Source organism: Zootoca vivipara, chromosome 2 (genome assembly GCF_965207765.1).
Source record: "Zootoca vivipara chromosome 2, rZooViv2.hap1.1, whole genome shotgun sequence".
NCBI lineage: Eukaryota > Metazoa > Chordata > Lepidosauria > Squamata > Lacertidae > Zootoca > Zootoca vivipara.
The window spans coordinates 108415722-108438420 of record NC_142584.1 but is presented as its reverse complement, the minus strand read 5'-3'; the positions used below and the strand labels follow the sequence as shown (position 1 = coordinate 108438420).

General features: G+C 45.4%; 1 long non-coding RNA gene across 1 annotated transcript; it reads left to right on the top strand.

The window, feature by feature from the left end:
* Positions 1-10243: 10243 nt before the first annotated feature.
* LOC148687043 (uncharacterized) lies at positions 10244-18893 on the top strand. Its single transcript, XR_015948325.1, has 3 exons — positions 10244-10399; positions 13501-13629; positions 18602-18893. It is a non-coding gene; the product is annotated as an uncharacterized LOC148687043 (long non-coding RNA).
* Positions 18894-22699: the final 3806 nt, after the last annotated feature.

The window sequence follows — 22699 nt, the reverse complement described above, 5'->3', positions numbered from 1 at the left end:
AAGGCTTCTTTGTCTTGCTTAGCCTTCTCTCTTGTTTGATGTCCTATGCTGGCCTCATAGGCTTGAGTGTTTAGCATTTCATTCCCGCTTTTATTGTACAGTACCGTATTATTCTCCACTATTCCTGGAATCAGCCTTGTGAGGATGTAGTGCTGCAAAACATGAGAAGTTGTAGATGAAAGAATGATCTCTAGAACAGTGTTTCCCAACCTTGTGCCTCCAGATGTTTTGGGACTACAACTCCCATCATCCCTAGCTAGCAAGACCAGTGGTCAGGAATGATGGGAATTGTAGTCCGAAAACATATGGAGGCACAAGGTTGGGAAACACTGCTCTAGAAGACGGGGTAGATAGAACTTCTCTAGATAGAGAAGTTGTAAATGAAAGAATGATCTCTAGAAGACGTGGCGAACAGTATGCTGTACGATAAACAAAGGAAAGTTTTCTCAATTGAGACTTGGAAAGAGCTGAAAAACACCTCACTGCCTACAACACACACCACCAGGTGCCAGGAATCTTCTGGTCCATTGCTGGCACCTGTCCCTTTGAGTAGGTCCTGATCTGTGCCACCAGAAACCAACCAAGCTTTGACTCCTGGGGAGGCTGCAGCTGAACACCCCTTGGAGGCTCCACCAGTGGGAGAAGGGGCAAGGCAAGGCATTCACCTGCCTGAGAGGAAGGAAGGAGGGAGCTGAGTTGTTATCCCTCAGGGTGGAGAGGCAGGGAGTATACAGGGAGCCTCACAGGGAGGGAGGGAGATGCCCAGTCAAGAACCAGGGGATGTGATGGGCAGGGCAAGCAAGTCATCTAAATAAGCTCCTCTGCAGAGATGGAGGAGGTTTTGAGTCCATGCTTCCCTGGCAGAGGTGGTTCCCCTCAAGCTCTGCTGGATAATGCCATGGAGGGAGCACCCGCAAGCTAAGTTTACATAGCCCCCTGGTGCTATGGTGGGAAGGCACAGGAATCCCGGACTTGAGACTACATTAGGAAGAACTTCCTGACAGTAAGAGCTGTTCGGCAGTGGAATTTGCTACCAAGGAGTGTGGTGGAGTCTCCTTCTTTGGAGGTCTTTAAGCAGAGGCTTGGCAGGCATATGTCAAGAATGCTTTGATAGTGTTTCCTGCTTGGCAGGGGGTTGGACTGGATGGCCCTTGTTGTCTCTTCCAACTCTATTATTCTATGATTCTATGAATCTCCTAGGACAAGGACATTGAGGCAGAATGCCCTGGTTCTCCTGGGTGAGAGTCTCCCCTGGGATCCTGGGGAAGCTGGCAGCTGAACCAGCATTGACAATAGGACAGCATCCTTCACTGCACCTGAGGGGAGCAGGCTAGCTAGAAGCAGGCAGGGAGGACAGGCAAGATAGACTATATACTCCCATGACTTCTCCAAGAAGCTGGCAGAGGCCGATGGAAGCTCTGGTCCAGGCATCCCCAAACTTTGGCCCTCCAAATGTTTTGGACTACAATTCCCATCTTCCCTGACCACTGGTCCTGTTAGCTAGGGATCATGGGAGTTGTAGGCCAAAACATCTAGAGGGCCGCAGTTTGGGGATGCCCGCTGTAGTCCAAAACATTGGCAGTGCACCAATGCTGTTCTGACACCTTGCCGCCCAAGGAACCTGTTTCCTTTCTGGGCCTCTGGCCTTTTGTGCTTCTCTCCGGTTCACATGTGTGTGGTTTTTTCCCCCAGAACTGCCTGAGCGTCCTCTTGAGGCTCCCAAGGTTCCCAAGGTTGCTGAGAAGACAAAGTGAGGCGGGGCAGAGCAACTGCTCATTCCCTTCCATGATGGACTCGGCCGCCTCTTCTCCTCCAACGCTGGCAGAGCATGGATGGGTCTCCCCCCCAACTGTCAAGGGGCTCCGTGATATTATGTTAGCCCCAAATTCCAAAGCAGAATAAAGCTTGTTTGGATCTGAACCTTTGTGTCTGGCGGTTTCTTTTCCGAGAGAATCACAACGGTACTGTTCCGAAAGAAGGGCCCACTCGAGTGAATTGTCTTGGGAAGCCGCGGGTGGGTTTTAAGAGACACAACAACGTGATTTGGGTACAGGGAGTTGTGCTCACTGCCCCATCCTTTCTTTAAAAGCAGACGGCCCCAAGTCGGAAAGCACAAGCTGTATCAAACGTGGTTATTTTTATTATTTGTTATTTATTCAATTTCTACACTGCCCTTCATCGGAGGATCACACTATGGTTTGCAATAGAAAAACACAAAGCTACATAACATAATAGCAAACAAAATGATACCCCCTCCACAGTTTTAAAGGCCGTAAGATTGTTTAATTAGCCAAAGGCCTGGGAGAAGAGGAATGCTTTTGCCTGGTGCCTAAAGATATACCAGTATCTCCAAGGCGCCAGGCGAGCCTCCCTGGGGTTAGCCCTCCTCAGAATAGGCTCACTGAACTTTAGACATGACTCACTTATGTTCATTAATGTTAATGGGCCTCCTCTGAGTTTAACTTAGTTGGATACAACCTCTAGGACTATTTTATATTTTAAAAAAATCTAAATAATTACACATCCTCCCAATTATTATTATTAAAATTTGCATACCACCCTTCATCCAAAGATCAGAGGACAGTTCACAACATAAAAATAAAAAATGAGAACACAAAATACATAATAAAAACAAGAGAACATGAAAACATTTCATATTTCAGGCACATGATGTTCCTATAAACACATTTGCTTCCAGGCCCTAGGCATATCACCGTATAAGGCAAACACATACAGTGGTACCTCGGTTTAAGTACACAATTGGTTCCGGAAGTCTGTACTTAACCTGAAGCGTACTTAACCTGAAGCGAACTTTCGCATTGAAAGTAATGGAAAGTGGATTAATCCGTTCCAGGCGGGTCCGCGGAGTACTCAACCTGAAGCGTACTTATCCCGAGGTATGAGTGTAATTGGTTCTGGAAGTCCGTACTTAACCTGAAGCAAACTTTCCCATTGAAAGTAATGGAAAGTGGATTAGAAGTAGTTTTCGCTCCATATCAAAAGTTCTGACTTCATGGCTTTCCTCCACCGTTTTGGGGCAGCAATGCTTCTGAATACCAGTTATTGGAACCCACAGAAAGAGAGATTGCTCTTGTGCTCAAAGACCACTTGTAGGCAGGGCCTTCTTAAGCATATCCGGCGCTGTGGTGCAAAGCTCCCTCAAGCACACCTCCCCCATTTCCCAGAGTTGTCCACCTTTTTTTAGGGAGGATGGCGCTGCCGGCGGGGCTGTAGGAGGCGGGCAGTGGCTAGAGGGCGGCTCCTCCAGCGAGGAAGAGGAGGAGGAGGCTGGACGTGACGCCTCCCGGCTCAGATGACCGCTTCATGCAGTGGTTGCCACGGCAGACGGAGGCTCCAGGCGCGGTGCTGCTTCGGCGTATGGCGGAGGTGGGCAAGGTGTCACATCTGTGTAATCTAAGTTTATGGAAACACTTGCATATTGGACTGGAATGTTGTGTCCAAATTTCAACTCAATTGGTCAAGCGGTTTTGGAGAAAGGTCATGAAACACAAACATGGACCTTTTACATTTTTATATATATAGATAAAACTGCAGATTATTACAACAATCCTGCCAATGTTCTGATCTGTTTACAATTTATCTGTAAATATTCAATAAACCATTTCCATTCTTTTATTCAAAGTTTGTTATCTTGATTTCTTATTCTGCCGGTAAGTCTCGTCATTTCTGTATATTCCATAAGTTTTCGTATCCATTCTTCCTTTGCTGGGACTTCTGCTTCTTTCCATTTTGGGGCAAGTAACATTCTTGCACCTTTAGTTGCATACATAAATAAGTTTCTATACAGTTTAGGTAGTTCTGTCCCTATAATTCCCAAATGAAAATGAAAAAAATTAGGTTGTCCTTTTTCTCAGTTTGTTCAAAGCTGGTTTGAGGGGAAACACACACAGCCATTTCATAATAAATGGCAGTATAGATACAGGATAGTTAGAGGAGAGATACAGAATAGATCTGTGCTTTCCAAGTCAGCGGTGGAAGTGTACTGGATGCAGAGGAAACAAGAATGTGTGTACACAGCCCGGCCAAGATCCAATGTTGTGTTGCTGCCTGAGCTCCAAACAGGATGATTGTTACATTGCTAGACTGAGAGCGCTGAGCCTCCTAAATACTACGTGTGGGACATTAGTAGGGGAAGAACATAATCAGAGAATGAATAGCAGGCTCTGGCGCTAATGAGTGTCACCGGAGCATCACAATGCAGATAATAAGACTGTAAACAAGCGGGCGGAATGCCCACGGAATACCTGGAAGATGCTCGAAAGCTGAATCTGAGTCATGGCTGAGAACTGGCAGTTTTGAAATGCATATATGTGGCATGGTTTTCAAGGAGGGTAGAAATTAAAAGATGCCTGCTTTTTGGGAGAAAAGCAATGACAAACCTAGACAGCATCTTAAAAAGCAGAGACATCACCTTGTGATGTATGGAAGTGAGAGTTGGACCATAAAGAAGGCTGATCGCCGAAGAATTGATGCTTTTGAATTATGGTCCTGGAGGAGACTCTTGAGAGTCCCATGGACTGCTAGAAGATCAAACCTATCCATTCTGAAGGAAATCAGCCCCGAGTGCTCACTGGAAGGACAGATCCTGAAGCTGAGGCTCCAATACTTTGGCCACCTCACGAGAAGAGAAGAATCCTTGGAAAAGACCCTGATGTTGGGAAAGATTGAGGACACAAGGAGAAGGGGACGACAGAGGACGAGATGGTTGGACAGTGTTCTCGAAGCTACGAACATGAGTTTGACCAAACTGCGGGAGGCAGTGGAAGACAGGAGTGCCTGGCGTGCTCTGGTCCATGGGGTCACGAAGAGTTAGACACAACTAAACAACTAAACAACAACAAAGAAAGAGAGGGGGAGAGGGGGGAGGGAGGGGAGAAGAAGAGAGAGGTGGGGAGAGGGGGAAGAGAGGAGAGGGGAGAGGGGAGAGGGGGGGCATGATTCTACAAAGGACTGTTTAGGTATCCCAGACAAGACCTGGCTATATAACTGCCCCCCAATGTTCTCTAGGACTCTGTGGGGCAGCCAGTGGGCTTGTGACCCTGCCAGGGTTGTTTGATAGACTGGCTGTAGGAACTGCTGTCTTCCCCTTTGGAGCTATGTACACACAATTGCCGCGATTTGCCCAACTGGAACAGCCAACACAAATTGCAGCTTCCTTTTGTGTCACCCAGCCTGGAGAGTCTAATCCATGCAAATCCTGGCAGCCGCCCCATGTACCTCTTGGTGTGGGTGGCGGGCGGGCACTGGCTGCATCAACCTGCTCATGATAAGAGTGCCACAGCCCGTCAATCCGCATTTGAACTTTTTGGAAGAAGGGTTTATAATCACAGAATCGTAGAATTGGAAGGGAACCCGAGGGTCATCTAGTCAAACCCCCTGCAATGCAGGAATCTTAGCTGAAGCGTCCATGACAGAAGACCATCTAACCTCTGCTTAAATACCCTCCAAGGAAGGAGAGCCCACAATCTCCTGAGGGAGACAGCTTCACTGTACAACACCTCTTACTGTCAGAAGGTTATTCCTGATGTTTAGTCAGAATCTCCTTTCTTGTAGCTTGAAGCCATGGGTTCGAATCCTACCCTCCAGAGCAGGAGAAAACAAGCTTGCTCCCTCTTCCATGTGACACAGCCAGATATCTGACGGTGGCTACTCCCTTGGCCAATAACACGAGATGAGCGCCGCAACCCCAGAGTTGGTCATAACTGGACCTAATGGTCAGGGGTCCCTTTACCTTTACCTGTACCCTATCTCCTCACAGCCTCCTCTTTAGCAGGCTAACCACACCCAATTCCTTCAACCGCTCCTCATAAGGCTTGACTCCAAGGCACTTTCGCATCTTGGCCGCCCACCTCTGAGCACGTTCCAGCTTGTCGGAGAACGGAGCTAGATACTGTATGATATTGAAAAGCTAAGCTGCTTAAAGCAAGCAGTGAAAGGATTAAGGGCACCCGAAGGAGAGGCTCAGATTGAGCCTTGAGATCTCAATGAGTCAGTGTGGGAGGAGATATTCTGCTGCCTGAGGTAATGGGCAAAATGGCGGCCCTTCCCATTCCATTGGCAACAGCCGCCCGGACGTTGAATCTCAATCTAACACGGGCGATATGACAGAGCCTTACACTGGCACACGGGAGCCTAGGAAGCTGCCTTAAGACCTTGGGCACTGCCTCTCAGCCCGGCCTACTCCACAGGGCTGTTGTGGGGATTAAATAATGAGAGGGAGAACACCACTGTGTGTGAGCTGCTTGAGGGAAAAGGTGGGATTTAAAAGCAGTAGAAAGATGGGCTGCCTCGGAACTGCAACAGGTCGAGCAGCTGCAGGGAAGGCTTTAAGACACAAGCAGGTCTCTCCCCTAGCAGTGCCTTTCCCAACCTGGTGCCCTCCAGTTGTCTTGGACGATGACTCCCATCAGTCCAAGACGACGCAAGGCGTGGGAAGTTGTCGGTCGAGGCATCTTGGGGGCACCAGGTTGGCAAAGGCTTGTCAATAATTTGGCCGTCCCAGGGGCCAGTTGTCAGACTGGTCCCACAGGCCAGATATGCGATTGCTCTCACAAACGTGATGAACAACACACAAGTCAGTAAATAAGGCTAAACTGCTTTATTTACATATAAACAAACTGGGAGCTTTACATCATGGCTCCCTCTCTCTGGCATCACAGCCAGTAAAGAGAAAGAACAAAGGAACAACAGTCCCACGTAAACATCCTGTCTACGTCACTTCCACTCTGTGGGAATGAAAGCACATACGGTCATATGATACACAATAACCCTATGACTGCAGACGGGGAATGAATCCTAACAAACTCCCCCAATTTATACCCTGTGCTGCAGTTCACCTTTGGAACTACCTGCAACTGGATTTGGCATTGGCCATACCATCTTGCACTTCTGATAAGTCATGGCGTCATAGCACATTGACTATCAGGAAAATTGCACAGTTGGCTTTGTTGGTACACACGCCCATTTGGACGTGGTCCAGCTTCCTTCTCCAAGGAAAAAATGGTCTTTACCCATACAGCCTTTGGGCATGGTTCACTGCCTCTTGAGAACAAACTCTGTACTCTTCTCTGGACTCCGGGTTTTGAGACCTGTGGTCCCTAGCACCTTGCCACCCCCTCCCGCCCGCAATGCGTTTATTTCCTTTCCAGGTCTGTGGTCTTTAAGGCTTTTGCCTACTCCTCCTGTGTGTGTGTGTGTGTGTGCGTGTTTTGTTTCAGAACTGGCTGAGCAGCCTTCCGAGGCACCCAAACCGGCAAATGAGACGGAAGACTGAAGCAGCAGGAAGGACCACTAGGTGCTCTCCCCACCCCCACCCCGTGATGGTCTCCACTTTCCCTTCTGCTCCAGCACTTACACGGCTTACATTAACACAAAACTCCAAAGGAAATAAAGATCTTTTGGAGCCGAACCTTTGCGTTGGGTGGCTTTTCTTTCCCACGTGAATCACATCCTCCCATTTCACATTCTATACAGATCTTTGTATAAACTCACCGTAGCCTGATCATAGTTTAATGAACACATAGTTTAAAAGGCATCGGGAGTGCATATTCCATTTGCATTTTTATTTGTCTGCCTTTGCATATTTATTTGCTTGAAAACAAGTCACATGCTTCCTATTAAAATCCTCAAAAGCGGAACTATGAGACGCAGAAAATCCGCAATCCCATAGTCCGGTGCCTATAACAATAATAACAATAACAATAACAATAACAATAACAATAACAATAATAATTTATTATTTATACCCCGCCCATCTGGCTGCCCCCCCCCCCCCGCCACTCTGGGCAGCTTCCAACAAACATTAAAATACATCAAATATCACAGATTAAAAACTTCCCTAAACAAGGCTGCCTTTAGGTATTTTCTAAATGTCAGGTAGTTGTTTATCTCTTTAACATCTGGTGGGAGGGCGTTCCACAGGGCGGGTGCCACTACCGAGAAGGCCCTCTGCCTGGTTCCCTGTAGCTTTGCTTCTCGCAGTGAGGGAACCGCCAAAAGGCCCTCAGCGCTGGACCTCAGTGTCCGGGGAGAACGATGGAGGTGGAGACGCTCCTTCAGGTATACTGGACCGAGGCCGTTTAGGGCTTTAAAGGTCAGCACCAACACTTTGAATTGTGCTCGGAAATGTATGTTTTAAAGCAAAGTTTCACAGACTTGGGTCTCCAGCTGTTTTCGAACTACAGTTCCCATCTTCCCTGACTGGTCTTGCTAGCTAGGGATGGTGGGAGTTGTAGTCCAAAAACAGCTAGAGAAACGTGCTTTGAATGCGCTTTGAAGGAAGCGTGTGTTTGTATCTCTGAGGCACCATGATCACCTACCAGGTTGAGGGTTGAGGGGTGATATGATAGCCATGTTCAAATATATAAAAGGATGTCATATAGAGGAGGGAGAAAGGTTGTTTTCTGCTGCTCCAGAGAAGCGGACACGGAGCAATGGATTCAAACTACAAGAAAGAAGATTCCACCTAAACATTAGGAAGAACTTCCTGACAGTAAGAGCTGTTCGGCAGTGGAATTTGCTGCCAAGGAGTGTGGTGGAGTCTCCTTCTTTGGAGGTCTTTAAGCAGAGGCTTGACAGGCATATGTCAAGAATGCTTTGATGGTGTTTCTTGCTTGGCAGGGGGTTGGACTGGATGGCCCTTGTGGTCTATGATTCTATTCTACCACAACCAAGCAGCACACACCACAAATCGTTTTATTGACTACAATGCAAGAGGAAGGGGAGGAGACCCTGGGAGCACAAAAAGAGGACTTTGTCTCTGTGGGCAGAAGTGCATCATGGCCGCAATGTTAGAAACTCCTCTGTCACATTAGCCCTGGTGCCCTGCTTCTAGCATTGCTGTTGTTGTTGTTTAGTCATGTTTGACTCTCCATGACCCCATGAACCAGAGCATGCCTTGGGAACTCTCACTTTCTTCTCAAAGCTTCTCCTTTTTTATGTCCATGGAGTTTTCTTGGCAAGTTCCTTTGCCAGTTCCTTCTCCAGGTGGATCACATTTAGTCTAAACTCTCGGCTATGACCTGTCTGTCTTGGGTGGCCCTGCATGGCATAGCTCATAGCTTCTTGGAGTTATTCAGGCCCCTTCGCCACGACAAGACAGTGATCCATGAAGGGGTATAGAAGCATTGAATCACAGAGTGGGAAGGGACCCTAAGGGTCCTCTAGTCCAACCCCCTGCAATGCAGGGATCTCAGCTAATGCATCCATGACAGATGGCCATCCAACCTCTGCTTAAAATCCTCCAGGGAAGAAGAGTCCACAACCTCCCGAGGGAGTCCGTTCCACTATCAAACGGCCTTTACTGTCAGAAAGCTTTTCCGTATCTCCAGTCGGAATCTCCTTTCCTGCAACTTGAAGCCATTGGTTCGAGTCCTACCCTCCAGAGCAGGCGAAAACGAGCTTGCTCCATCCTCCATGTTCACAGCCCTTCAAATATCTGAAGATGGCTATCCTATCTCCTCTCAGTCTCCTCCTTTCCAGGCTAAACATACCCAGCTCCTTCAACCATTCCTCATAAGGCTTAGCTTCTAGACCAGGCTTCCTGAAACTTGGCCCTCCAGATGTTTTGAGACTACAATTCCCATCATCCCTGACCACTGGTCCTGCTAGCTAGGGATCATGGGAGTTGTAGGCCAAAAACATCTAGAGTGCTGAGTTTGAGGAAGCCTGTTCCAGACCCTTAATCATCCTACCTGCTCTCCTCTGCACACCTTCCAGCTTGTCAACATCCTGTTCAAATTGTGGTGCCAATAACTGGACACAGTATTCCAGGTGTGGTCTGTCCAAGGCTTAGCTTTTGGTACCTTTTGGGTTTTCTTTAGGTAACTATCTCCAGAGACTTGGGCAGAAACTGCTTTGTGTTCTCTTGAAGCATCGCAATTGTGACATGATCTGTTTGCTGCCCAGGAATGTATTTGATTTATTGGACCAACCCGAGTGTGAATTTCATATTAATGTGCAGCTAATCTCTTCAAATCTGGCCAATTAGTGACTCACCCAGGAGAGAGAAGCCTTTTTGAGAACGGCTGTGTACTGATCTTCAGCATTTCCTGCTTTAATCTCTGAACAATTAGATTCATGGAGCACCAAGGGCCGGGGAATACATTCTGAGGTGTGTTAAGTGCTGGTGGTTGAGTTGAAATTAGACAGCCCACACAAGTCAGTAGCAGGTGACAGTAGATGGAGACCAGTTGAACCAGCACAAACCTCCCTGTGGATCATTGCAAAAGATCAATCAATCACTCCACCCCAAACTGAATTAGCAGCCACCTACCAGTTCTGGGAAGGAAAGGAGAGGCTGCCTACATAAAGGCACCTGAGATTCTTAGGCCACTGGAACATCACCAGGAGAAGGCATCCAAGACAGAACAAACAACTTGTAAGTTAGAACTTCTTTGTTTGCCAGTTGGAAAGAGGGGAAGAAGACTTCAGAGGTGAATGTGATTTCCTCCAGAAGCAGGGCCGGCCCTAGGGCAAGGCTGGGTGGCGCAGGGTGCCTGGGCGCCGGGCCACCACGGTGGTGCCGCGCTGCGGCGCCCGCAAAAGCCATGCTACGCGAAGCACCCACCAGCCAGCCATGCTGGGAAACGGGGGGGGGGGGCGCCGGAGGGATCGTCACACCACGGCACTAGGGCGCCCGATATGCTCAAGACGGCCCTGTCTGGAAGCATTAGGAATCCTGCAGGTCCAGCAATAGGATGGTGATTGCCTGGAGAAAGAAAGGGAAATGGGGAAAAATTATTACAGGACTGCACAGATTGGTGGTGCAAGGTGATGGAAGCCTACCCTGTTCCTCGAGCAATAGGAAAATGGACTGCTAGACAGATGGGGGTTTTTTATGTCTAATTATGGATGCTCATAGTTTAATCTTTGTGTAACTGTCTTTTATACTTTCCAAGCCGCTTAGAAGCCTATTTAGGAATTAAGCAGTAAATAAATAACTAAGCAAGCAAGCAAGCAAGCAACATAAAACTGGGTTTTAATTAATTAAAGATGATAGGGAGATAAACGAGAAACAGTGTGGAGGAAGATGTTCTTCCCAAATCAGCTGGTCTAGGAACACGGGTGATTTTGCCTTCCCCTCAGGGGGGTTGGAATGGCTCGCTTGCCAGAGTTATCCATTTCTGGCCTCTAGCACTTCCCTTCTGGTGGCTGAAATGCAAACTACCTTTGCTGTAATGCAATTAATAAAACCACTATAACTGGTGAACAGTAGTTTTATTAATCCCATGTGAGCAATTCTGATTTGTTTTTACAACGAAATAAATATGAAAGTCATCTTTAAATGTATGGTATTACATTTGTTCAGTTATCACAGGCAGACTTTTAATTATTATTATTATTGCACTAGAATTATCACTAGTGCAATGAGATTTTGACCCTCTCCTATCCCAAATCTTCCCCAGAGGAGGGCAATCAAAATGGTCAAAGGCCTGGAAATGACGCCTTATGAGGAACGGCTTAGGGAGCTGGGTATGTTTAGCCTGGAGAAGAGAAGGTTAAGGGGTGATATGTTGAAATTTATAAAATGATGTCATATAGAGGAGGGAGAAAGGTTGTTTTCTGCTGCTCCAGAGAAGCGGACACGGAGCAATGGATTCAAGCTACAAGAAAAAAGATTTCACCTAAACATTAGGAAGAACTTCCTGACAGCAAGAGCTGTTCGGCAGTGGAATTTGCTGCCAAGGAGTGTGGTGGATGATTCTGTGATTCTGTGAAAGAAAGAAATCTCAAAGCCACACTTTCGCATCCAGCACACATTTTATACAATTTGCAGAGGGTTGTGGAGGCATTTCTGCCAGTCTTCTGACATTTGAATATTAGGATTATTGAGTATTAAAAGGACTGCTGGCTTTTTACCACACTTTTTTATCTCACTATTTTTTTGAGGACTATTTAGTAGCCACTATATCAGATATTGGAGGAAATCCTTGAGAGCCCAACACCATGAGGATGTTCAGAGCTGTTTCCTTGAAAGCCACAGCTCTTCATAATTTTTTGTTTGTACTGGTAACCAGAGAAGCGGGGGGGGGGGTGTTTCCTACTTTGAGTTTCCTACTTTGAGGAATATCGTATTGACCTGAATATAAGCCTCACCTTCCCCCCCCCCCGCCTCAATTCCAACCGTGGCTTAAATTTGCGACCTTACAAAAACTGGATTTTACGATATTGCTGCTGGGACAGACATACAGTAAAACGGAACGGGTGTGAGTGCCTGCGGAATTTTAAGGGAGCGGCTTATATTCTGGTATTGTCTTTTTTTCCCTTCAATTTTAAAGGTGTGGCTTACATTCGGGTGCGGCTTATATTTGGGCCAATACGGTATTTGTTTGTGGTCTTGTGTGTGCGTGTGTGCATGCGCATGAGAGAGAGAGAGAGCGCAAGCATGGACACAGTGTGTGTGTGTGTCCTTCTGTAATAAATATCTATAGATTTTTCTGAATAATTTTGCATTTATTTTTGTGAATTAAATTGGGAGGAGATACGGTGGATGGCTTGTAAAGCAACAAACTCTGTACTCAGGTGTCTCTGCATTCACCCATTAAAAGATGCATCAGCGGTTGGGTGGAGCAGGGCAAGGCAGGGCAGCTTGCTCTGAGTGACATGCATGCAATTCCAGAGTATTTCCCAAATAGGTGTGTGAATTTGCTTTCAACAAGCCCCTTCCTTAGCTCTGCACAATCCTGCCACGGTTGTGAGCACACCAGGAGCCCCATGTGATTGCCTGTCCTTTGTCAAGTGTTCCTGTATGGTCCCTGTGTGCAAAATGTTCTTGTGTTGTATTTTTAGGGGATATTTTACTATCACTGAAGTTAGGGGAGAAAAACCTCAGAAGCAAAGTTACATTGATCAGGTAGACATCTGTGCCGGAAGGCAAGTCAATACAACATGCAAAGGGGGTGGTGACTGTAAGGTGAACAAGAATGACAGTCCACTGAACTCAGCAACATTGGTGAAAAAACAGCGCTTTGAATGCGTTATAAACATGCAACACCAGGTGGTGCTGGAGAGCAAAAATTTTTTTTGTGATTTTGCATAGCGCTTTCCCCCCTTTTGTCATAATGATTTATTTTTTTACTTATTTATAGCAGGTTTTCCCCCTGTGTGTAGATCCACCCTAAAGGTATTTATATCCAGCCCTTTCTCCCAATGGAGGCCAATGGGCATGGCAAACAACGAGTGATAAAAGAGTAGATACATCTTAGAAACAAAATTTTTAAAACCCCAAAGGAAAAAGCAATTCTGTTTCAGATGCAGACTATGGAAGATAACAAGTGAAGCCTTTTTCTGGCATGGAGGCGAAGCGATGGGGGAACCGTTCGTCGGTTTAATTTCTGCATGTTGGCCTACTGTTATAAATGAAAAAGAGCAAGGACAGTAAAAAAACTGTGGGAAATCCTACGCAGAAATGAGGGTGCTTACCCTGGCTATGTCTTAGAGCCGGTCTCTGACTTATTTCTTCCCAATGTCTACCTGCAGGTAAAGGTGAACCCAGCAAGCTTGCCAAGATGTGCAACATGAAATTTGTTTGGGGCATACTGACTTTTTTTTGGAACATACTGAAATGTCTGTTAAAGATGGTAAAGTGCATTTGGAACAAGGCCAAAGGTAAGAGGAGTGGGCTGGTGCAGGGGGGGGGTCTTTATCATTCACCCACCTTCCCCAAGGTGGTATCCTTTTCTGCACTACAAAACCCATCAGCTGCAGCCAGCATGGCCGTGAGAGCTGGGCCTGGTGGAAGTTGTAGTATGTTAACAGCTGAAGGGCACCAGGTTGGGTAAGGTTCCAGCACATTCAGAGTCTGATTCTGATACACTCCTGTTAAAAACATATACAATACCCTCTCTGAATGCTTATTTGCCATGCTTAAGACTGCCCTGATTCTGTCGTTTAACCTTCTCTCAAAAACCTCATATTTTACTTGGTGCTTAGTTTTAAATTACAAAAAAAGTATTATTTTTACCTATTTCTGGAAACTGCCTCGCGAGGACCGGGTCCTAGGAGACAGGATCGAAACATTTTGGATAAATAAATAAAAATATACATAAGTCAGGGAGAATGGGGGGGGGTAACTTAGAAATAAATAAAGGGAGGGCTTGTATCACTGGGCATTTTACCTATAAGCACACTGGGCTCTGATAAGTTATTTCCAACCACTTTTTATTGAAGGGGTGGGGCAGATATCTGCCAATTGAATATAATGGAGACAAGCATGATACTCTGAGCTAAGATAGGGGCACCCAAAGCAGAGACTCAGATAAAGATCTTGGTGACTGGGTGGCCCTGGCACAGGAGAAGGGAGCTCAGTATTGCCAACATGGACTGGCAGTAGCTGCCCAGGGTATCAGGCAGGGACCATTCCCAGCTCTACCTGCAAATGCTGGGGACTGTGACCTTCTACATGCAAAGCAGATATTCTTGCCCTGAGCTATGGTCTCTCCACATTTTGCTGCCCGAGGACAAGAGGACAAGATGCCTCGTGCTCCCATCTTTCACTGCCCTTGAGGGCAAACAGGCTACAGTGGTATCTTGGTTCTCAAACTTAATCGGTTCCGGAAATCCGTTCCAAAACCAAAGCATTCCAAAACCAAGGCGCGCTTTCCCATAGAAAGTAGTGCAAAATGGATTAATCCGTTCTAGACATTTAAAAACAATCCCCCCAAAAAACAGCAATTTAACATTAATTTTACTATCTAACGAGACCATTGATCCATAAAATGCAAGCAATAATCAATGTACCGTACTATGAAATAAATAAGACAGTATTGTTGATTGATAAAAATTAAAATTAATCTTTTTTCTTACCTGCACTGATGATAGTCATTGTTTGGATGGGGGGGGGAGCTTCTCTCCATTTCCACAGTCACACAATCAATCAATCAATCAGTAGCTGAACTGGGTTCCACACAGTTAGTAGTAGTAGTTTAGTCGTTTAGTCGTGTCCGACTCTTCGTGACCCCATGGACCATAGCACGCCAGGCACTCCTGTCTTCCACTGCCTCCCGCAGTTTGGTCAAACTCATGTTCGTAGCTTCGAGAACACTGTCCAACCATCTCGTCCTCTGTCGTCCCCTTCTCCTAGTGCCCTCCATCTTTCCCAACATCAAGGTCTTTTCCAAAGATTCTTCTCTTCTCATGAGGTGGCCAAAGTATTGGAGCCTCAGCTTCACGATCTGTCCTTCCAGGGAGCACTCAGGGCTGATTTCATTAAGAATGGATAGGTTTGATCTTCTTGCAGTCCATGGGACTCTCAAGAGTCTCCTCCAGCACCATAATTCAAAAGCATCAATTCTTCGGCGATCAGCCTTCTTTATGGTCCAGCTCTCACTTCCATACATCACTACCGGGAAAACCATAGCTTTAACTATACGGACCTTTGTAGGCAAGGTGATGTCTCTGCTTTTTAAGATGCTGTCTAGGTTTGTCATTGCTTTTCTCCCAAGAAGCAGGCGTCTTTTAATTTCGTGACTGCTGTCACCATCTGCAGTGATCAAGGAGCCCAAGAAAGTAAAATCTCTCACTGCCTCCATTTCTTCCCCTTCTATTTGCCAGGAGGTGATGGGACCAGTGGCCATGATCTTGGTTTTTTTGATGTTGAGCTTCAGACCATATTTTGCGCTCTCCTCTTTCACCCTCATTAAAAGGTTCTTTAATTCCTCCTCACTTTCTGCCATCAAGGTTGTGTCATCTGCATATCTGAGGTTGTTGATATTTCTTCCGGCAATCTTAATTCCGGCTAGGGATTCATCTAGTCCAGCCTTTCGCATGATGAATTCTGCATATAAGTTAAATAAGCAGGGAGACAATATACAACCTTGTCGTACTCCTTTCCCAATTTTGAACCAATCAGTTGTTCCATATCCAGTTCTAATTGTAGCTTCTTGTCCCACATAGAGATTTCTCAGGAGACAGATGAGGTGATCAGGCACTCCCATTTCTTTAAGAACTTGCCATAGTTTGCTGTGGTCGACACAGTCAAAGGCTTTTGCATAGTCAATGAAGCAGAAGTAGACGTTTTTCTGGAACTCTCTAGCTTTCTCCATAATCCAGCGCATGTTTGCTATTTGGTCTCTGGTTCCTCTGCCCTTTCGAAATCCAGCTTGCACTTCTGGGAGTTCTCGGTCCACATACTGCCTAAGCCTGCCTTGTAGAATTTTAAGCATAACCTTGCTAGCGTGTGAAATGAGCGCAATTGTGCGGTAGTTGGAGCATTCTTTGGCACTGCCCTTCTTTGGAATTGGGATGTAGACTGATCTTCTCCAATCCTCTGGCCATTGCTGAGTTTTCCAAACTTGCTGGCATATTGGGTGTAGCACCTTAACAGCATCATCTTTTAAAATTTTAAATAGTTCAGCTGGAATATCATCACTTCCACTGGCCTTGTTATCAGCAATGCTTTCTAAGGCCCATTTGACTTCACTCTCCAAGATGTCTGGCTCAAGGTCAGCAACCACACTACCTGGGGTGTACGAGACCTCCATATCTTTCTGGTATAATTCCTCTGTGTATTCTTGCCACCTCTTCTTGATGTCTTCTGCTTCTGTTAGGTCCTTACCACTTTTGTCCTTGATTATGGTAATCTTTGTACGAAATGTTCCTTTCATATCTCCAATTTTCTTGAACAGATCTCTGGTTTTCCCCATTCTATTGTTTTCCTCTATTTCTTTGCATTGCTCATTTAAGAAGACCCTCTTGTCTCTCCTTGCTGTTTTTTGGAAATCTGCATTCAGTTTCCTGTATCTTTCCCTATCTCCCTTGCATTTTGCTTGCCTCCTCTCCTCCACTATTTGTAAGGCCTCGTTGGACAGCCATTTTGCTTTCTTGCATTTCCTTTTCCTTGGGATGGTTTTCGTTGCTGCCTCCTGTATAATGTTACGAGCCTCCATCCATAGTTCTTCAGGCATTCTGTCCACCAAATCTAAATCCTTAAACCTGTTCCTCACTTCCACTGTGTATTCATAAGGGATTTGATTTAGATTGTATCTTACTGGCCCAGTGGTTTTTCCTACTTTCTTCAGTTTAAGCTGGAATTTTGCTATAAGAAGCTGATGATCTGAGTTACAGTCAGCTCCAGGTCTTGTTTTTGCTGACTGTATAGAGCTTCTCCATCTTTGGCTGCAGAGAATATAATCAATCTGATTTCGATGCTGCCCATTTGGTGATATCCATGTGTAGAGTCGTCTCTTGTGTTGTTGGAAAAGAGTGTTTGTGATGACCAGCTTGTTCTCTTGACAGAACTCTATTAGCCTTTGCCCTGCTTCATTTTGAACTCCAAGGCCAAACTTGCCAGTTGTTCCTTTTATCTCTTGATTCCCTACTTTAGCATTCCAATCCCCTGTAATGAGAAGAACATCCTTCTTTGGTGTCATTTCTAGAAGGTGTTGTAAGTCTTCATAGAACTGGTCAATTTCACTTTCTTCAGCACCGGTAGTTGGTGCATAAACTTGGATTACTGTGATGTTAAAAGGTCTGCCTTGGATTCGTATCGAGATCATTCTGTCATTTTTGAGATTGCATCCCATTACAGCTTTTGCCACTCTTTTGTTGACTATGAGGGCCACTCCATTTCTTCTACGGGATTCTTGCCCACAGTAGTAGATATGATAGTCACCTGAACTGAATTCACCCATTCCCTTCCATTTTAGTTCACTGATGCCCAGGATGTCAATATTTATTCTTGCCATCTCATTTTTCACCACATCCAGCTTACCATTATCCATGGTTCTTACATTCCAGGTTCCTATGCAATATTTTTCTTTACAGCATCGGACTTTCCTTTCGCTTCCAGGCATATCCGCAACTGAGCGACCTTTCGGCTTTGGCCCAGCCGCTTCATCAGCTCTGAATCTACTTGTACTTGTCCTCCGCTCTTCCTCAGTAGCATGTTGGACGCCTTCCGACCTGAGGGGCTCATCTTCCAGCGTCATAACTTTTATATGCCTGTTGTCTTTGTCCATAGAGTTTTCTTGGCAGGGATACTGGAGTGGCTTGCCAATTCCTTCTCCAGGTGGATCACGTTTGGTCAAAACATAACTTCTCTAAGTTATTTAAGCCCCTTCGCCACGACAAGGCAGTTTGTAACACAGTTACAAAAACAAATTAACCGAAAAAGCCTCAAATACAAAAACGCAAAATAAAAAGCAAATAAAAAGCGCCAAACTTAATCTGTTCCGGAAGTCCGTTTGACTTCTGAAATGTTTGAAAACGCAAGGCACAGCTTCTGATTGGTGCAGGCGCCCTGGAAACAATAGCAGACAGTTGCATCGGACGTTCGGCTTCTGAAAAACGTTTGAGAACCGGAACACTTACTTCCAGGTTTTCAGCGTTTGGGAACCAAGGCGTTTGAGAACCAAGGTCCCATTTTAGATGCACGGATCAAGGTTTCTCCAATGAGATCTTCTGGAAATGAGCAGTGCAAGCCTGAACATGTTTACTCAGAAGTAAGTCCCTCTGAATTCAGTGGGACTTCCTGCCCAAGAACTTGGTTAAGGATTTGCCCCAGAAGGCCAGGTTCACTTCCTGTCTTCTAGACTTTTATGCTTTTCCCATACTGTAGCCTTCACGTGTGTTTCTTTTTCAGAACGGATGAGGCCACAGAAGCCAGCGACTGACAAACCACCCAAGCCAGCGACTGACAAACCACCCAAGCCAGCAAGTGGGAAACCACCCAAGCCAGCGACTGACAAACCACCAAAGCCAGAGACTGACAAACCACCCAAGCCAGCAAGTGGGAAACCACCCAAGCCAGCAACTGAAAAGGAAGACTGAAGAGGGAATGACAGATCTTCTGCAACACTGGCAGTAACATCCCTCTGACTGTCAAGGCACGCCATGTTATTCTGTTAATGCAATAAAGCTTGTTTGGAGCCGAACATCTGAGTTTAAGGATTTTATTTTCAAGCGAATGATGTCTAAGAGGCATTGGAAAAAATGCATTTTTATTTATTTCCATTCACATATTGCTAGGAAGGTCTCTCTGCGCCACTCTGCTCCCCAGCAAAAGCTAGTGGGCTTTTGATGTACTGATTTTTGATTCTCTTCTTTAAACAACACAGCCAAACTAGACATGGCGGCCTTTGACGCAACTGGCATAATCCAAAGGGGAAGTGCACCTTGTGTTGTAACTGTGACAATAGAAAAGAGGGAGTCCGCCCTTTCCATGCCCTAATTTTCTAGACTGGATTCCAGCCCCATCACTCCCCACAGAGCTATTTGCCCTGTGGGTTAAGACCAAAAGGTGCTCTGCTATGGGGCAAACAGGTCCAAAGGAACAGTTTTCAGGCTGGGGGTAAAGATCAGCAGAAAGAGTTAAACCTTACCTCTCCAGCACCACAATCCGAATTCAAATACAGCCCCACTCAGTTGCATTCCTCCTTAAGGAGGGAGAAAAGGAACTTGAGTCACAGATCTCCTTCTAGGACAAAGTACATGTGACTCACCATGCCCATTGCAGAACTTAATGGAGTACGTACCGGTATATAGGTCTGGGATATATTAGAACTGCCCCCTGTAACAATGCACAAAACATCAACGGGGTTAGATTATCTTTTACTCAGAAGAACAGCTTTATTTACTTACTAGCTGGCCCTGCACGCGTTGCTGTGCGTTAGTCTGTGAAATGGAGGGTAATAGCCCCCCTTCAGATCCCCCTGAGCCTCAGAGTCCCCAAGTCGAGGCAAGATACTGTGGAGAGGCAGGTTTCATCCCTGTGTCCCCCCCCCCCGTTTTGACCCATTACGTATCCCTGCCCTCTATTGCCCCCCCTACCTCCACTTGGCCTAGTCTGGAAAGCGGCCTAGTCTGCAAAGCCAAGGTGAGATATTGTGGAGAGGGCAGGTTTCATCCCTGTGTCCCCCCCCCCGTTCTGACCCATTACTTATCCCTGCCGTCTATTTGCCCCCCCCCTACCTCCACTTGGCCTAGTCTGGAAAGCGGCCTAGTCTGTCTGATAATGGCCACCTTGGTGGTTTCAGTTGCTTGGTTGATGATGTCACTTGGTTTGTGGGTGTGGCTTAGATTTCACAGGAAAGGAGGGGTGGAGGAGGGTACTACGCCACTTTAGGGCGCTGTTTGTCTTGGTGGAAAACCAGGTCTACACCTGCCCAGGTGTGTGATTTGATGGATTTTTGCCCCCAACAACGCTCGGGGAGTGGCCTGGATCGTTGTGTCAAAATTTCAGGACGATCGGTCAAGCGGTTACGGAAAAAAGTGTAGAACGCAGTTTCACGATTTTTACATTTTTATATATATAGATGCCATTAAAACTTTGTCCCAGATGGAGGACCTTCACCCATATAGCTCTACAGGTGAAACTCGGAAAATTAGAATATCGACGAAAAGTGCAATTATTTCAGTAATGCAACTTAAAAGGTGAAACCAATATATGAGATAGATGCGTGACATGCAAAGCAAGATATGCCAAGCCTTTATTTGTTGTAATTGTAATTATTTGTCGTTAGGCGGGTCAATTATAAATGGAATGTAATTAATGAAACGTAATAGCAATGTTTATTTTTGTTTATTTTTTATTATTGTAATAACTATTTGTTTTATTACTGTGGAATTTCCAAAAGAAAGCATTTGTAAAAATTAAAAGAAAAGAAAAAAATAAGTTGCATTACTGAAATAAATGCACTTTTCAACGATATTCTAATTTTCCGAGTTTCACCTGTAAGTGAAAGGCTTTGTAAAGAATTTCTCAGAGGCCACGTGTAAAGGAATTCTTTCAAAGCCATATCAGCTATTGTAGTTCAAAAATATATCTGTACACAGAGGTTGGAACTCATTGTTTTTTTAAAACTTTTTAATTTTATGCATCCAGCTTAAAGCGTTCTATTCGGAACCTCAGCATTTACATTTGCTTAAATGTAGAATAGAAGAGATTTCAGCAACTTGGGTGTATAAAATTGTTTTATTCAAGTTCAATATTTTGCATGATTACACTCAAAAATGCCAGGAAAATTGCACTGCAGAACTCCCGCCATTTTCCAGGTTAACAGGGTTGAAAATGGATTTTGTTCCGGAAACAATGAGCAGGGGGGGAAAGCACTAAACTTCCACTAGATTCTTCTGGTTTCTCTGAAGTGGCTTTTACGTTGTGTGAAATAAAGCTTGAAAACAAACAGGTAAGGAAGGAATTATTGGGAAAATGGAATAAAGTGTGGGAACCCTAAATACAGCACTGGCTACTGGTTTACAAAGCCTCATACAGTTTGGAGCCAGGATACCTGAAAGATTGTCTTATCCTTTATGCACTCAAAGGATCACTGCGCTCAGGTGATCCGTTCAATCTCCTGTACCGGGTAGGAATGAGCCTTTAAATGAAGCTGCATCTACCTATGAACATCACCTCCAGTTAGATATCTGGCAAGCACTGTTTTGACTGGTGTGCTGTTGTTTTTTAAGTTTCAGCAATATTCCTTTTCCAAGAAGCCTGATAAGTGGCGATTTTTATTCTGGTCTGTATCTGTATCGGATTTGAAAATATTTTCAATGTATGCTTTTATTGAGTTTTCATTTACTTATTGTTAAGTTGCTTTGGAACGTTTCCTGGGAAGAGATTAATAAATGAAACAAACAAACGAGCAAAAAAAAAAATGCCGCAATTTGCTCTCCTCCCTTTCCTGCTAATATTCCCTACTGGAACTTTTGTTATTCATGGTATTTCATCCCCATTAATCCATCAATAGGTTGCATCATCCTTTAGGAGGAAGCCCGGTTCTCTCCCCCCCCCCCAATTGCCATGACAACTGCAAGAGTCCAAGCTGGAGGAATTTACAGTATGGCAACCAGGAGAGGCAGTTACTATGGCAACCATTGGCGTGGAAGTAGAGAGGAGATGGCTGCGCTAGGCCTCGCTAACCAAGGAAAGGGCTTGGGGAGTTGCTAGCTGTTTACCTCCTTCCTTCCTGCAGGGTTACAATTCAGAAATTCAACAGGTGAAGCTTTCCTCCCATCTCTGTGCTGGGATAAGATGCACCTGTTTGATTTCCACCTGTCACACTGTTGTGGAAAACATAGGCGATCTGCCGGAAAAGAGGTGGCCAGACTAAATGGGGACTCTTGAGTTCTTCCAGAGGCATTTTCTATACGTATCCAAGAAAAGAGCCAGGATTCCTGGGTACTTTGTGGTAAATGAGGTCATCTCTAGAAAATGTATTTACCTGCATCTGCTCGCTGTGGGTAGATGTGTCTCCATGGAGACTCCAATTATCCTTGTTGACCTGGCTTGGATTTTACCCTTGAGCGGACAGTGAAACAGCCAATGCTCTTACATCTTAGGCGCCATAACCTGTTACTACTCCCCACAGTTGATTTATTATTATTATTATTTGTATTATTTATTGTATTATTATTGTATTGTATTATTATTATTATTGTATTATTTCTAAGTGACTTACATTAAAAAAGCCATAATAAACAACATCAACATATTAAAATCCTTGTTGATAGGTGGGAAGTGGTTAGCTCACTTGAGGCAATGTGGTGTAGTGGTTAGGGTGTCAAGACTAGGGTTTGAATCCCCACTTGGGCATGAAGCTCACTGGGTGTCAATGTGCCAATCACTGCCTCTCAGCCCTACCTGCCTCATAGATTTTCCTGGACATTATGGGGGGGGGGGTTCCAAAAGGCCATGCCTTCTTGTAATGATGGTGGTGGTGGGGTGTGTGTGTTGAAA